This window comes from Hyperolius riggenbachi, chromosome 2 (assembly GCF_040937935.1).
Source record: "Hyperolius riggenbachi isolate aHypRig1 chromosome 2, aHypRig1.pri, whole genome shotgun sequence".
NCBI classification, from domain to species: Eukaryota; Metazoa; Chordata; class Amphibia; order Anura; family Hyperoliidae; genus Hyperolius; species Hyperolius riggenbachi.
In genome coordinates, this window is record NC_090647.1 from 1,283,128 (window position 1) to 1,301,662 (window position 18,535).

At 53.3% G+C, this 18,535-nt stretch overlaps 1 long non-coding RNA gene across 1 annotated transcript in view; it reads left to right on the forward strand.

Moving 5' to 3' along the window:
- Window positions 1–18,535, forward strand: part of LOC137542179 (uncharacterized) — a 101,902-nt gene that overhangs the window by 52,335 nt on the left and 31,032 nt on the right. The window contains exon 2 of the long non-coding RNA XR_011025367.1: window positions 4,166–4,298. This is a non-coding gene — a long non-coding RNA (uncharacterized lncRNA). The remainder of the gene's footprint in view (window positions 1–4,165; window positions 4,299–18,535) is intronic.

Consider the following 18,535-nt stretch of genomic DNA (forward strand, 5'->3'; position numbering starts at 1 on the left):
ATGAGATTAGCAGCAGAGGTCAGTAGGGATTGGCAGAGAGGTGCTGCATCAGAGGAGCAGGAGGAGAGGTGGATGACAGGCAGCAGAGGTCAGTAGGGACTGGTAGAGAGGGGCAGCATCAGAGGAGCAGGAGGAGAGGTGGATGAGATGGGCAGCAGAGGTCAGTAGGGATTGGCAGAGAGGAGCAGCAGCATCAGAGGAGCAGGAGGAGAGGTGGATGAGATGGGCAGCAGAGGTCAGTAGGAATTGGGAGAGAGGAGCAGCATCAGAGGAGCAGGAGGAGAGGTGGGTGAGATGGGCAGCAGAGGTCAGTAGGGATTAGCAGACAGGAGCAGCATCAGAGGAGCGGGGGGAGAGGTGGATGAGATGGACAGCAGAGGTCAGTAGGGATTGGCAGAGAGGAGCAGCATCAGTGGAGCAGGAGGAGAGGTGGATGAGTTGGGCAGCAGAGGTCAGTAGGGATTGGCAGAGAGGAGCAGCATCAGAGGAGCGGCCGGAAAGGTGGATGAGGCGGGCAGCAGAAGTCAGTAGGGATTGGGAGAGAGGAGCAGCATCAGAGGAGTGGGCGGAAAGGTGGATGAGATGGGCAGCAGAGGTCAGTAGGGATTGGGAGAGAGGAGCAGCATCAGAGGAGCAGGAGGAGAGGTGAATGAGATCGGCAGCAGAGGTCAGTAGGGATTGGCAGAGAGGAGCAGCATCAGAGGAGCAGGAGGAAAGGTGGATGAGATTAGCAGCAGAGGTCAGTAGGGATTGGCAGAGAGGTGCTGCATCAGAGGAGCAGGAGGAGAGGTGGATGACAGGCAGCAGAGGTCAGTAGGGACTGGTAGAGAGGGGCAGCATCAGAGGAGCAGGAGGAGAGGTGGATGAGATGGGCAGCAGAGGTCAGTAGGGATTGGCAGAGAGGAGCAGCAGCATCAGAGGAGCAGGAGGAGAGGTGGATGAGATGGGCAGCAGAGGTCAGTAGGGATTGGGAGAGAGGAGCAGCATCAGAGGAGCAGGAGGAGAGGTGGGTGAGATGGGCAGCAGAGGTCAGTAGGGATTGGCAGAGAGGGGCAGCATCAGAGGAGTGGGAGGAGAGGTGGATGAGATGGGCAGCAGAGGTCAGTAGGGAATGGCAGAGAGGTGCAGCATCAGAGGAGCGTGGGGAGAGGTGGATGATAGGCAGCAGAGGTCAGTAGGGATTGGCAGACCGGAGCAGCATCAGAGGAGCGGGAGGAGAGGTGGGTGAGACAGGCAGCGGAGGTCAGTAGGGATTGGCAGAAAGGAGCAGCATCAGAGGAGCAGGAGGAGAGGTGGGTGAGATGGACAGCAGAGGTCAGTAGGGATTGGCAGAGAGGAGAAGCATCAGAGGAGCTGGAGGAGAGGTGAATGAGATGGGCAGCAGAGGTCAATAGGGATTGGCAGAGAGGAGAAGCATCAGAGGAGCTGGAGGAGAGGTGGATGAGACAGGCAGCAGAGGTCAGTAGGGATTGGGAGAGAGGGGCAGCATTAGAGGAGCGGGAGGTGAGGTGGGTGAGGCAGGCAGGCAGCAGAGGTCAGTAGGTATTGGCAGACAGGAGCAGCATCAGAGGAGCTGGAGGAGAGGTGGCTGAGATGGGCAGCAGAGGTCAGTAGGGATTGGCAGACAGGAGCAGCGTCAGAGGAGCGGGAGGAGAGATGGATGAGGCGGGCAGCAGAAGTCAGTAGGGATTGGCAGAGAGGAGCAGCATCAGTGGAGCAGGAGGAGAGGTGGATGAGTTGGGCAGCAGAGGTCAGTAGGGATTGGCAGAGAGGAGCAGCATCAGAGGAGTGGGAGGAGAGGTGGATGAAGAGGGCAGCTGAAGGCAGTAGGGATTGGCAGAGAGGAGCAGCATCAGAGGAGCAGGAGGAGAGGTGGATGAGACGGGCATCAGAGGTCAGTAGGGATTGGCAGAGAGGAGCAGCATCAGAGGAGCAGGAGGAGAGGTGGATGAGACGGGCAGCAGAGGTCAGTAGGGATTGGCAGAGAGGAGCAGCATCAGAGGAGTGGGAGGAGAGGTGGATGAGGAGGGCAGCAGAGGTCAGTATGGATTGACAGAGAGGGGCAGCATCAGAGGAGCGGGAGGAGAGGTGGATGAGGCAGGCAGCAGAGGTCTGTAGGGATTGGGAGAGAGGGGAAGCATCAGAGGAGCGGGAGGAGAGGTGGATGAGATGGGCAGCAGAGGTCAGTAGGGATTGGCAGAGAGGAGCAGCATCAGAGGAGTGGGAGGAGAGGTGGATGAGGAGGGCAGCAGAGGTCAGTATGGATTGGCAGAGAGGGGCAGCATCAGAGGAGCGGGAGGAGAGGTGGATGGGGCAGGCAGCAGAGGTCAGTAGGGATTGGCAGAGAGGTGCAGCATCAGAGGAGCGGGAGGAGAGGTGGATGAGATGGGCAGCAGAGGTCAGTAGGGATTGGCAGAGAGGAGCAGCATCAAAGGAGCGGGAGGAGAGGTGGATGAGACAGGCAGCAGAGATCAGTAGGGAGTGGCAGAGGGGCAGCATCAGAGGAGTGGGAGGAGAGGTTGTTGAGATGGGCAGCAGAGGTCCGTAGGGATTGGCAGAGAGGGGCAGCATCAGAGGAGCTGGAGGAGAGGTGGATGAGATGGGCAGCGGAGGTCAGTAGGGATTAGCAGAGAGGGGCAGCATCAGAGGAGCAGGAGGAGAGGTGGATGAGATGAGCAGCAGAGGTCAGTAGGGATTGGCAGAGAGGGGCAGCATCAGAGGAGCTGGAGGAGAGGTGGATGAGATGGGCAGCAGAGGTCAGTAGGGATTGGCAGAGAGGGGCAGCATCAGAGGAGCTGGAGGAGAGGTTGTTGAGATGGGCAGCAGAGGTCCGTAGGGATTGGCAGAGAGGGGCAGCATCAGAGGAGCGGGAGGAGAGGTGGATGAGATGGGAAGCAGAGTTCCGTGGGGATTGGCAGAGAGGGGCAGCATCAGAGGAGCGGGAGGAGAGGTGGATGAGATGGGAAGCAGAGGTCCGTAGGGATTGGCAGAGAGGGGTAGCATCAGAGGAGCTGGAGGAGAGGTTGTTGAGATGGGCAGCAGAGGTCCGTAGGGATTGGCAGAGAGGTGCAGCATCAGAGGAGCGGGAGGAGAAATGGATGAGACAGGCAGCAGAGGTCAGTAGGGATTGGCAGAGAGAAGCAGCATCAAAGAAGCTGGAGGAGAGGTGGATGAGATGGACAGCAGAGGTCAGTAGGGATTGGCAGAGAGGTGCAGCATCAGAGGAGCGGGAGGAGAGGTGGATGAGGTAGGCAGCAGAGGTCAGTAGGGATTGGCAGAAAGGGGCAGCATTAGAGGAGCGGGAGGAGATAGGCAGCAGAGGTTAGTAGGGATTGGCAGAGAGGAGCAGCATCAGAGGAGCAGGAGGAGAGGTGGGTGAGATGAGCAGCAGAGGTCAGTAGGGATTGGCAGAGAGGAGCAGCATCAGAGGAGCGGGAGGAGAGGTGGGTGAGATGAGCAGCAGAGGTCAGTAGGGATTGGCAGAGAGGGGCAGCATCAGAGGAGCAGGAGGAGAGGTGGTTGAGGCTGGCAGCGGAGGTCAGTAGGGATTGGCAGAGAGGAGCAGCATCAGAGGAGGGGGAGGAGAGGTGGATGAGGCAGGCAGCAGAGGTTAGTGGGGATTGGCAGAGAGGGGCAGCATCAGAGGAGCGGGAGGAGAGGTGGATGAGATAGGCAGCAGAAGTCAGTAGGGATTGGCAGAGAGGTGTAGCATCAGAGGAGGGGGAGGAGAGGTGGTTGAGGCTGGCAGCGGAGGTCAGTAGGGATTGGTAGAGAGGAGCAGCATCAGAGGAGTGGGAGGAGAGGTGGATGAGACAGGCAGCAGATGTCAGGAGGGATTGGCACAGAGGGGCAGCATCAGAGGAGCTGGAGGAGAGGTGGGTGAGACGGGCAGCAGAGGTCAGTAGGGATTGGCAGAGAGGTGCAGCATCAGAGGAGCGGGAGGAGAGGTTGTTGAGTCTGGCAGCGGAGGTCAGTAGGGATTGGCAGAGAGGGGCAGCATCAGAGGTGCGGGAGGAGAGGTGGGTGAGATGGACAGTAGGGCCTGGAGAGCTGCCAGTCTGTTACAGTAGTCAGAAAGGGAAAGGATTAGATCATGTACAATCTTTCGGTAGATTTGTGTATGTATTTATATTCTCAGTTGCATATCAATATTATGATCCTCCAGGTAACTTCATGGGAAACAAAACAGGAACGTACATGCACAATGCCTTCCATGTGTATATCGGTGGCACTATGACTCTGGTCTCCACATCCTGCAATGACCCCCTTTTCCTGGCCCACCACTGCAATGTAGACAAGTAAGTGAGATCCTTTATGCTTTATCCTTCGGTTAGTCTTATTTAAAAGTATCACTGGGGGCGGCTTCAAAAGGGTGAAGGCAGTTTAAAAGACAACTATAGCAAGAGGTATATGGAGGCTGCCATATTTATTTCCTTTTAAAGAGACCCTGTAACGTCAGAAACCTCCCCTGGGGGCTACTCACCTCGGGTTTCCACGCCGTCCTCTGTCCCACGGGGGTCTCACTGCAGCCCTCCGAACAGCCGGCGACAGAGCCGACTGTAATTTCAATATTTACCTTTGCTGGCTCCAGCGGGGGCGCTGTGGCTGCTTTCCGCTCCGAACTACACGGAAATACCCGATCTCAGTCGGGTCCGCTCTACTGCGCAGGAGCCAGGAAGGTAAATATTGCGTCACGGCTGCACGGAGGGCTGCAGCGAGACCCCTGAGGGACGGAGGACGGTGTGGGAAGCCTCATTAGTATCCGGAGGCTTCCCCCACCCGAGGTGAGTACCCCCCAGGGGATGTTTTGTCGTTACAGATCCTCTTTAAGCAAAACCAGTTGCCTGGCAACCTTGCTGGACCTCTGCCTGTAATAATTTCAGCCATAGACCCGAAACAAGCATGCAGCAGATCAAGTGTTTCTGACATTATTGTCAGATCTGACAAGATTAGCTGCATGCTTGTTTCTGGTGGGATTTCAGACACTACTGCAGCCAAATAGACCAGCAGGACTGCCAGGTGAATGGTATTAGAGGCAGTGGATAAGCAGGACAGCCAGGGAATCTGCATTGTTTAACAGGTAATAAATCTGTCATCTTCCATATCCCTCTCGCTTCAAGGGTGTTTCAAGTAAAAGAGTCATTTACATCCCCCACACTCACACCAAACACAGAAACCACACCCACAGCTATACTCACCTCCGGACACAGAAACCACGCCCACACCTATACTCACCTCCGGACACAGAAACCACACCCACACCTATACTCACACCAAACACAGAAACCACACCCACACCTATACTCACTTCCGGACACAGAAACCACACCCACACCTATACTCACCTCCGGACACAGAAACCACACCCACACCTATACTCACCTCCGGACACAGAAACCACACCCACACCTATACTCACCTCCGGACACAGAAACCACACCCACACCTATACTCACACCAAACACAGAAACCACACCCACAGCTATACTCACCTCCGGACACAGAAACCACACCCACAGCTATACTCACCTCCGGACACAGAAACCACACCCACACCTATACTCACACCAAACACAGAAACCACACCCACAGCTATACTCACCTCCGGACACAGAAACCACACCCACACCAAACACAGAAACCACACCCACAGCTATACTCACCTCCGGACACAGAAACCACACCCACACCTATACTCACCTCCGGACACAGAAACCACACCCACACCTATACTCACCTCCGGACACAGAAACCACACCTACACCTATACTCACCTCCGGACACAGAAACCACACCCACACCTATACTCACACCAAACACAGAAACCACACCCACAGCTATACTCACCTCCGGACACAGAAACCACACCCACACCTATACTCAGTTCCGGACACAGAAACCACACCCACACCTATACTCACCTCCGGACACAGAAACCACACCCACACCAAATACAGAAACCACACCCACAGCTATACTCACCTCCGGACACAGAAACCACACCCACACCAAACACAGAAACCACACCCACAGCTATACTCACCTCCGGACACAGAAACCACACCCACACCTATGCTCACACCAAATACAGAAACCACACCCACACCTATCCTCACACCAAACACAGAAACCACACCCACACCTATACTCACCTCCGGACACAGAAACCACACCCACACCTATACTCACACCAAACACAGAAACCACACCCACAGCTATACTCACCTCCGGATACAGAAACCACACCCACACCTATACTCACACCAAACACAGAAACCACACCCACACCTATACTCACCTCCGGACACAGAAACCACACCCACACCTATACTCACCTCCGGACACAGAAACCACACCCACACCTATACTCACACCAAACACAGAAACCACACCCACACCTATACTCACCTCCGGACACAGAAACCACACCCACACCTATACTCATCTCCGGACACAGAAACCACACCCACAGCTATACTCACCTCCGGACACAGAAACCACACCCACACCTATACTCACCTCCGGACACAGAAACCACACCCACACCTATACTCACACCAAACACAGAAACCACACCCACAGCTATACTCACCTCCGGACACAGAAACCACACCCACACCTATACTCACCTCCGGACACAGAAACCACACCCACACCTATACTCACACCAAACACAGAAACCACACCCACAGCTATACTCACCTCCGGACACAGAAACCACACCCACAGCTATACTCACCTCCGGACACAGAAACCACACCCACACCTATACTCACCTCCGGACACAGAAACCACACCCACACCTATACTCACCTCCGGACACAGAAACCACACCCACGCCTATACTCACCTCCGGACACAGAAACCACACCCACACCTATACTCACCTCCGGACACAGAAACCACACCCACACCTATACTCACCTCCGGACACAGAAACCACACCCACACCTATACTCACCTCCGGACACAGAAACCACACCCACACCTATACTCACCTCCGCACACAGAAACCACACCCACACCTATACTCACCTCCAGTCACAGAAACCACACCCACACCTATACTCACACCAAACACAGAAACCACACCCACACCTATACTCACACCAAACACAGAAACCACACCCACACCTATACTCACCTCCGGACACAGAAACCACACCCACACCTATACTCACCTCCGGACACAGAAACCACACCCACACCTATACTCACCTCCGGACACAGAAACCACACCCACACCTATACTCACCTCCGGACACAGAAACCACACCCACACCTATACTCACACCAAACACAGAAACCACACCCACAGCTATACTCACCTCCGGACACAGAAACCACACCCACAGCTATACTCACCTCCGGACACAGAAACCACACCCACACCTATACTCACACCAAACACAGAAACCACACCCACAGCTATACTCACCTCCGGACACAGAAACCACACCCACACCAAACACAGAAACCACACCCACAGCTATACTCACCTCCGGACACAGAAACCACACCCACACCTATACTCACCTCCGGACACAGAAACCACACCCACACCTATACTCACCTCCGGACACAGAAACCACACCTACACCTATACTCACCTCCGGACACAGAAACCACACCCACACCTATACTCACACCAAACACAGAAACCACACCCACAGCTATACTCACCTCCGGACACAGAAACCACACCCACACCTATACTCAGTTCCGGACACAGAAACCACACCCACACCTATACTCACCTCCGGACACAGAAACCACACCCACACCAAATACAGAAACCACACCCACAGCTATACTCACCTCCGGACACAGAAACCACACCCACACCAAACACAGAAACCACACCCACAGCTATACTCACCTCCGGACACAGAAACCACACCCACACCTATGCTCACACCAAATACAGAAACCACACCCACACCTATCCTCACACCAAACACAGAAACCACACCCACACCTATACTCACCTCCGGACACAGAAACCACACCCACACCTATACTCACACCAAACACAGAAACCACACCCACAGCTATACTCACCTCCGGATACAGAAACCACACCCACACCTATACTCACACCAAACACAGAAACCACACCCACACCTATACTCACCTCCGGACACAGAAACCACACCCACACCTATACTCACCTCCGGACACAGAAACCACACCCACACCTATACTCACACCAAACACAGAAACCACACCCACACCTATACTCACCTCCGGACACAGAAACCACACCCACACCTATACTCATCTCCGGACACAGAAACCACACCCACAGCTATACTCACCTCCGGACACAGAAACCACACCCACACCTATACTCACCTCCGGACACAGAAACCACACCCACACCTATACTCACACCAAACACAGAAACCACACCCACAGCTATACTCACCTCCGGACACAGAAACCACACCCACACCTATACTCACCTCCGGACACAGAAACCACACCCACACCTATACTCACACCAAACACAGAAACCACACCCACAGCTATACTCACCTCCGGACACAGAAACCACACCCACAGCTATACTCACCTCCGGACACAGAAACCACACCCACACCTATACTCACCTCCGGACACAGAAACCACACCCACACCTATACTCACCTCCGGACACAGAAACCACACCCACGCCTATACTCACCTCCGGACACAGAAACCACACCCACACCTATACTCACCTCCGGACACAGAAACCACACCCACACCTATACTCACCTCCGGACACAGAAACCACACCCACACCTATACTCACCTCCGGACACAGAAACCACACCCACACCTATACTCACCTCCGCACACAGAAACCACACCCACACCTATACTCACCTCCAGTCACAGAAACCACACCCACACCTATACTCACACCAAACACAGAAACCACACCCACACCTATACTCACACCAAACACAGAAACCACACCCACACCTATACTCACCTCCGGACACAGAAACCACACCCACACCTATACTCACCTCCGGACACAGAAACCACACCCACACCTATACTCACCTCCGGACACAGAAACCATACCCACACCTATACTCACCTCCGGACACAGAAACCACACACCCACACCTATACTCACCTCCGGACACAGAAACCACACCCACACCTATACTCACACCAAACACAGAAACCACACCCACAGCTATACTCATCTCCGGACACAGAAACCACACCCACACCTATACTCACCTCCGGACACAGAAACCACACCCACACCTATACTCACACCAAACACAGAAACCACACCCACACCTATCCTCACACCAAACACAAAAACCACACCCACAGCTATACTCACCTCCGGACACAGAAACCACACCCACACCTATACTCACCTCCGGACACAGAAACCACACCCACACCTATACTCACACCAAACACAGAAACCACACCCACACCTATCCTCACACCAAACACAGAAACCACACCCACAGCTATACTCCCCTCCGGACACAGAAACCACACCTACACCTATACTCACCTCCGGACACAGAAACCACACCCACACCTATACTCACCTCCGGACACAGAAACCACACCCACACCTATACTCACCTCCGGACACAGAAACCACACCCACACCTATACTCACCTCCGGACACAGAAACCACACCCACACCTATACTCACACCAAATACAGAAACCACACCCACACCTATACTCACCTCCGGACACAGAAACCACACCCACACCTATACTCACCTCCGGACACAGAAACCACACCCACACCTATACTCACCTCCGGACACAGAAACCACACCCACACCTATACTCACCTCCAGACACAGAAACCACACCCACACCTATACTCACACCAAATACAGAAACCACACCCACACCTATACTCACCTCCGGACACAGAAACCACACCCACACCTATACTCAACTCCGGACACAGAAACCACACCCACACCTATACTCACACCAAACACAGAAACCACACCCACACCTATCCTCACACCAAACACAAAAACCACACCCACAGCTATACTCACCTCCGGACACAGAAACCACACCCACACCTATACTCACCTCCGGACACAGAAACCACACCCACACCTATACTCACACCAAACACAGAAACCACACCCACACCTATCCTCACACCAAACACAGAAACCACACCCACAGCTATACTCCCCTCCGGACACAGAAACCACACCTACACCTATACTCACCTCCGGACACAGAAACCACACCCACACCTATACTCACCTCCGGACACAGAAACCACACCCACACCTATACTCACCTCCGGACACAGAAACCACACCCACACCTATACTCACCTCCGGACACAGAAACCACACCCACACCTATACTCACACCAAATACAGAAACCACACCCACAGCTATACTCACCTCCGGACACAGAAACCACACCCACACCTATACTCACCTCCGGACACAGAAACCACACCCACACCTATACTCACCTCCGGACACAGAAACCACACCCACACCTATACTCACCTCCAGACACAGAAACCACACCCACACCTATACTCACACCAAATACAGAAACCACACCCACACCTATACTCACCTCCGGACACAGAAACCACACCCACACCTATACTCACCTCCGGACACAGAAACCACACCCACACCTATACTCACACCAAACACAGAAACCACACCCACACCTATACTCACCCCCAGACACCAAACCACACCCACACCTATACTTACCTCCGGACACAGAAACCACACCCACACCTATACTCACCTCCGGACACAGAAACCACACCCACACCTATACTCACACCAAACACAGAAACCACACCCACACCTATCCTCACACCAAACACAGAAACCACACCCACAGCTATACTCCCCTCCGGACACAGAAACCACACCTACACCTATACTCACCTCCGGACACAGAAACCACACCCACACCTATACTCACCTCCGGACACAGAAACCACACCCACACCTATACTCACCTCCGGACACAGAAACCACACCCACACCTATACTCACCTCCGGACACAGAAACCACACCCACACCTATACTCACACCAAATACAGAAACCACACCCACACCTATACTCACCTCCGGACACAGAAACCACACCCACACCTATACTCACCTCCGGACACAGAAACCACACCCACACCTATACTCACCTCCGGACACAGAAACCACACCAACACCTATACTCACCTCCGGACACAGAAACCACACCCACACCTATACTCACACCAAATACAGAAACCACACCCACACCTATACTCACCTCCGGACACAGAAACCACACCCACACCTATACTCACCTCCGGACACAGAAACCACACCCACACCTATACTCACACCAAACACAGAAACCACACCCACACCTATACTCACCTCCAGACACCAAACCACACCCACACCTTTACTTACCTCCGGACACAGAAACCACACCCACACCTATACTCACCTCCGGACACAGAAACCACACCCACACCTATACTCATACCAAACACAGAAACCACACCCACACCTATACTCACCTCCGGACACAGAAACCACACCCACACCTATACTCACCTCCGGACACAGAAACCACACCCACACCTATAATCACCTCCAGACACAGAAACCACACCCACACCTATACTCACCTCCGGACACAGAAACCACACCCACACCTATACTCACCTCCGGACACAGAAACCACACCCACACCTATGCTCACACCAAACACAGAAACCACACCCACACCTATACTCAACTCCGGACACAGAAACCACACCCACACCTATACTCACACCAAACACAGAAACCACACCCACACCTATACTCACCTCCGGACACAGAAACCACACCCACACCTATACTCACCTCCGGACACAGAAACCACACCCACACCTATACTCACACCAAACACAGAAACCACACCCACACCTATACTCACCTCCGGACACAGAAACCACACCCACACCTATACTCACCTCCGGTCACAGAAACCACACCCACACCTATACTCACCTCCGGACACAGAAACCACACCCACACCTTTACTCACCTCCGGAACACAGAAACCACACCCACACCTATACTCACACCAAATACAGAAACCACACCCACACCTATACTCACCTCCGGACACAGAAACCACACCCACACCTATACTCACCTCCGGTCACAGAAACCACACCCACACCTATACTCACCTCCGGACACAGAAACCACACCCACACCTATACTCACCTCCGGACACAGAAACCACACCCACACCTATACTCACACCAAACACAGAAACCACACCCACACCTATACTCACCTCCAGACACCAAACCACACCCACACCTATACTTACCTCCGGACACAGAAACCACACCCACACCTATACTCATCTCCGGACACAGAAACCACACCCACACCTATACTCACACCAAACACAGAAACCACACCCACACCTATACTCCCCTCCGGACACAGAAACCACACCCACACCTATACTCACCTCCGGACACAGAAACCACACCCACACCTTTACTCACCTCCGGAACACAGAAACCACACCCACACCTATACTCACCTCCAGACACCAAACCACACCCACACCTATACTTACCTCCGGACACAGAAACCACACTCACACCTATACTCACCTCCGGACACAGAAACCACACCCACACCTATACTCACACCAAACACAGAAACCACACCCACACCTATCCTCACACCAAACACAGAAACCACACCCACAGCTATACTCCCCTCTGGACACAGAAACCACACCTACACCTATACTCACCTCCGGACACAGAAACCACACCCACACCTATACTCACCTCCGGACACAGAAACCACACCCACACCTATACTCACCTCCGGACACAGAAACCACACCCACACCTATACTCACCTCCGGACACAGAAACCACACCCACACCTATACTCACACCAAATACAGAAACCACGCCCACACCTATACTCACCTCCGGACACAGAAACCACACCCACACCTATACTCACCTCCGGACACAGAAACCACACCCACACCTATACTCACCTCCGGACACAGAAACCACACCAACACCTATACTCACCTCCGGACACAGAAACCACACCCACACCTATACTCACACCAAATACAGAAACCACACCCACACCTATACTCACCTCCGGACACAGAAACCACACCCACACCTATACTCACCTCCGGACACAGAAACCACACCCACACCTATACTCACACCAAACACAGAAACCACACCCACACCTATACTCACCTCCGGACACAGAAACCACACCCACACCTATACTCACCTCCGGTCACAGAAACCACACCCACACCTATACTCACCTCCGGACACAGAAACCACACCCACACCTTTACTCACCTCCGGAACACAGAAACCACACCCACACCTATACTCACACCAAATACAGAAACCACACCCACACCTATACTCACCTCCGGACACAGAAACCACACCCACACCTATACTCACCTCCGGTCACAGAAACCACACCCACACCTATACTCACCTCCGGACACAGAAACCACACCCACACCTATACTCACACCAAACACAGAAACCACACCCACACCTATACTCACCTCCAGACACCAAACCACACCCACACCTATACTTACCTCCGGACACAGAAACCACACCCACACCTATACTCATCTCCGGACACAGAAACCACACCCACACCTATACTCACACCAAACACAGAAACCACACCCACACCTATACTCACCTCCGGACACAGAAACCACACCCACACCTATACTCACCTCCGGACACAGAAACCACACCCACACCTATAATCACCTCCGGACACAGAAACCACACCCACACCTATACTCACCTCCGGACACAGAAACCACACCCACACCTATACTCACCTCCGGACACAGAAACCACACCCACACCTATGCTCACACCAAACACAGAAACCACACCCACACCTATACTCAACTCCGGACACAGAAACCACACCCACACCTATACTCACACCAAACACAGAAACCACACCCACACCTATACTCACCTCCGGACACAGAAACCACACCCACACCTATACTCACCTCCGGACACAGAAACCACACCCACACCTATACTCACACCAAACACAGAAACCACACCCACACCTATACTCACCTCCGGACACAGAAACCACACCCACACCTATACTCACCTCCGGTCACAGAAACCACACCCACACCTATACTCACCTCCGGACACAGAAACCACACCAACACCTATACTCACCTCCGGACACAGAAACCACACCCACACCTATACTCACACCAAATACAGAAACCACACCCACACCTATACTCACCTCCGGACACAGAAACCACACCCACACCTATACTCACCTCCGGACACAGAAACCACACCCACACCTATACTCACACCAAACACAGAAACCACACCCACACCTATACTCACCTCCGGACACAGAAACCACACCCACACCTATACTCACCTCCGGTCACAGAAACCACACCCACACCTATACTCACCTCCGGACACAGAAACCACACCCACACCTTTACTCACCTCCGGAACACAGAAACCACACCCACACCTATACTCACACCAAATACAGAAACCACACCCACACCTATACTCACCTCCGGACACAGAAACCACACCCACACCTATACTCACCTCCGGTCACAGAAACCACACCCACACCTATACTCACCTCCGGACACAGAAACCACACCCACACCTATACTCACACCAAACACAGAAACCACACCCACACCTATACTCACCTCCAGACACCAAACCACACCCACACCTATACTTACCTCCGGACACAGAAACCACACCCACACCTATACTCATCTCCGGACACAGAAACCACACCCACACCTATACTCACACCAAACACAGAAACCACACCCACACCTATACTCACCTCCGGACACAGAAACCACACCCACACCTATACTCACCTCCGGACACAGAAACCACACCCACACCTATAATCACCTCCGGACACAGAAACCACACCCACACCTATACTCACCTCCGGACACAGAAACCACACCCACACCTATACTCACCTCCGGACACAGAAACCACACCCACACCTATGCTCACACCAAACACAGAAACCACACCCACACCTATACTCAACTCCGGACACAGAAACCACACCCACACCTATACTCACACCAAACACAGAAACCACACCCACACCTATACTCACCTCCGGACACAGAAACCACACCCACACCTATACTCACCTCCGGACACAGAAACCACACCCACACCTATACTCACACCAAACACAGAAACCACACCCACACCTATACTCACCTCCGGACACAGAAACCACACCCACACCTATACTCACCTCCGGTCACAGAAACCACACCCACACCTATACTCACCTCCGGACACAGAAACCACACCCACACCTTTACTCACCTCCGGAACACAGAAACCACACCCACACCTATACTCACACCAAATACAGAAACCACACCCACACCTATACTCACCTCCGGACACAGAAACCACACCCACACCTATACTCACCTCCGGTCACAGAAACCACACCCACACCTATACTCACCTCCGGACACAGAAACCACACCCACACCTATACTCACCTCCGGACACAGAAACCACACCCACACCTATACTCACACCAAACACAGAAACCACACCCACACCTATACTCACCTCCAGACATCAAACCACACCCACACCTATACTTACCTCCGGACACAGAAACCACACCCACACCTATACTCATCTCCGGACACAGAAACCACACCCACACCTATACTCACACCAAACACAGAAACCACACCCACACCTATACTCACCTCCGGACACAGAAACCACACCCACACCTATAATCACCTCCGGACACAGAAACCACACCCACACCTTTACTCACCTCCGGAACACAGAAACCACACCCACACCTATACTCACACCAAATACAGAAACCACACCCACACCTATACTCACCTCCGGACACAGAAACCACACCCACACAAATACTCACACCAAACACAGAAACGACACCCACACCTATACTCACCTCCGGACACAGAAACCACACCCACACCTATACTCACCTCCGGACACAGAAACCACACCCACACCTATACTCACCCCCGGACACAGAAACCACACCCACACCTATACTCACCTCCGGACACAGAAACCACAACCACACCTATGCTCACACCAAACACAGAAACCACACCCACACCTATACTCACCTCCGGACACAGAAACCACACCCACACCTATACTCACCTCCGGACACAGAAACCACACCCACACCTATACTCACACCAAACACAGAAACCACACCCACAGCTATACTCACCTCCGGACACAGAAACCACACCCACACCTATACTCACCTCCGGACACAGAAACCACACCCACACCTATACTCACACCAAACACAGAAACCACACCCACAGCTATACTCACCTCCGGACACAGAAACCACACCCACACCTATACTCACACCAAACACAGAAACCACACCCACAGCTATACTCACCTCTGGACACAGAAACCACACCCACACCTATACTCACCTCCGGACACAGAAACCACACCCACACCTATACTCACATCAAACACAGAAACCACACCCACAGCTATACTCACCTCCGGACACAGAAACCACACCCACACCTATACTCACCTCCGGACACAGAAACCACACCCACACCTATACTCACCTCCGGACACAGAAACCACACCCACACCTATACTCACCTCCGGACACAGAAACCACACCCACGCCTATACTAACCTCCGGACACAGAAACCACACCCACACCTATACTCACCTCCGGACACAGAAACCACACCCACACCTATACTCACCTCCGGACACAGAAACCACACCCACACCTATACTCACCTCCGCACACAGAAACCACACCCACACCTATACTCACCTCCGGTCACAGAAACCACACCCACACCTATACTCACACCAAACACAGAAACCACACCCACACCTATACTCACACCAAACACAGAAACCACACCCACACCTATACTCACCTCCGGACACAGAAACCACACCCACACCTATACTCACCTCCGGACACAGAAACCACACCCACACCTGTACTCACCTCCGGACACAGAAACCACACCCACACCTGTACTCACCTCCGGACACAGAAACCACACCCACACCTATACTCACCTCCGGACACAGAAACCACACCCACACCTATACTCACACCAAACACAGAAACCACACCCACAGCTATACTCACCTCCGGACACAGAAACCACACCCACACCTATACTCACCTCCGGACACAGAAACCACACCCACACCTATCCTCACACCAAACACAGAAACCACACCCACAGCTATACTCACCTCCGGACACAGAAACCACACCCACACCTATACTCACCTCCGGACACAGAAACCACACCCACACCTATACTCACACCAAACACAGAAACCACACCCACACCTATACTCACACCAAACACAGAAACCACACCCACAGCTATACTCACCTCCGGACACAGAAACCACACCCACACCTATACTCACCTCCGGACACAGAAACACACCCACACCTATACTCACACCAAACACAGAAACCACACCCACAGCTATACTCACCTCCGGACACAGAAACCACACCCACACCTATACTCACACCAAACACAGAAACCACACCCACAGCTATACTCACCTCCGGACACAGAAACCACACCCACACCTATACTCACCTCCGGACACAGAAACCACACCCACACCTATACTCACACCAAACACAGAAACCACACCCACAGCTATACTCACCTCCGGACACAGAAACCACACCCACACCTATACTCACCTCCGGACACAGAAACCACACCCACACCTATACTCACCTCCGGACACAGAAACCACACCCACACCTATACTCACCTCCGGACACAGAAACCACACCCACGCCTATACTCACCTCCGGACACAGAAACCACACCCACACCTATACTCACCTCCGGACACAGAAACCACACCCACACCTATACTCACCTCCGGACACAGAAACCACACCCACAGCTATACTTACCTCCGGACACAGAAACCACACCCACACCTATACTCACCTCCGCACACAGAAACCACACCCACACCTATACTCACCTCCGGTCACAGAAACCACACCCACACCTATACTCACACCAAACACAGAAACCACACCCACACCTATACTCACACCAAACACAGAAACCACACCCACACCTATACTCACCTCCGGACACAGAAACCACACCCACACCTATACTCACCTCCGGACACAGAAACCACACCCACACCTATACTCACCTCCGGACACAGAAACCACACCCACACCTATACTCACCTCCGGACACAGAAACCACACCCACACCTATACTCACCTCCGGACACAGAAACCACACCCACACCTATACTCACCTCCGGACACAGAAACCACACCCACACCTATACTCACACCAAACACAGAAACCACACCCACAGCTATACTCACCT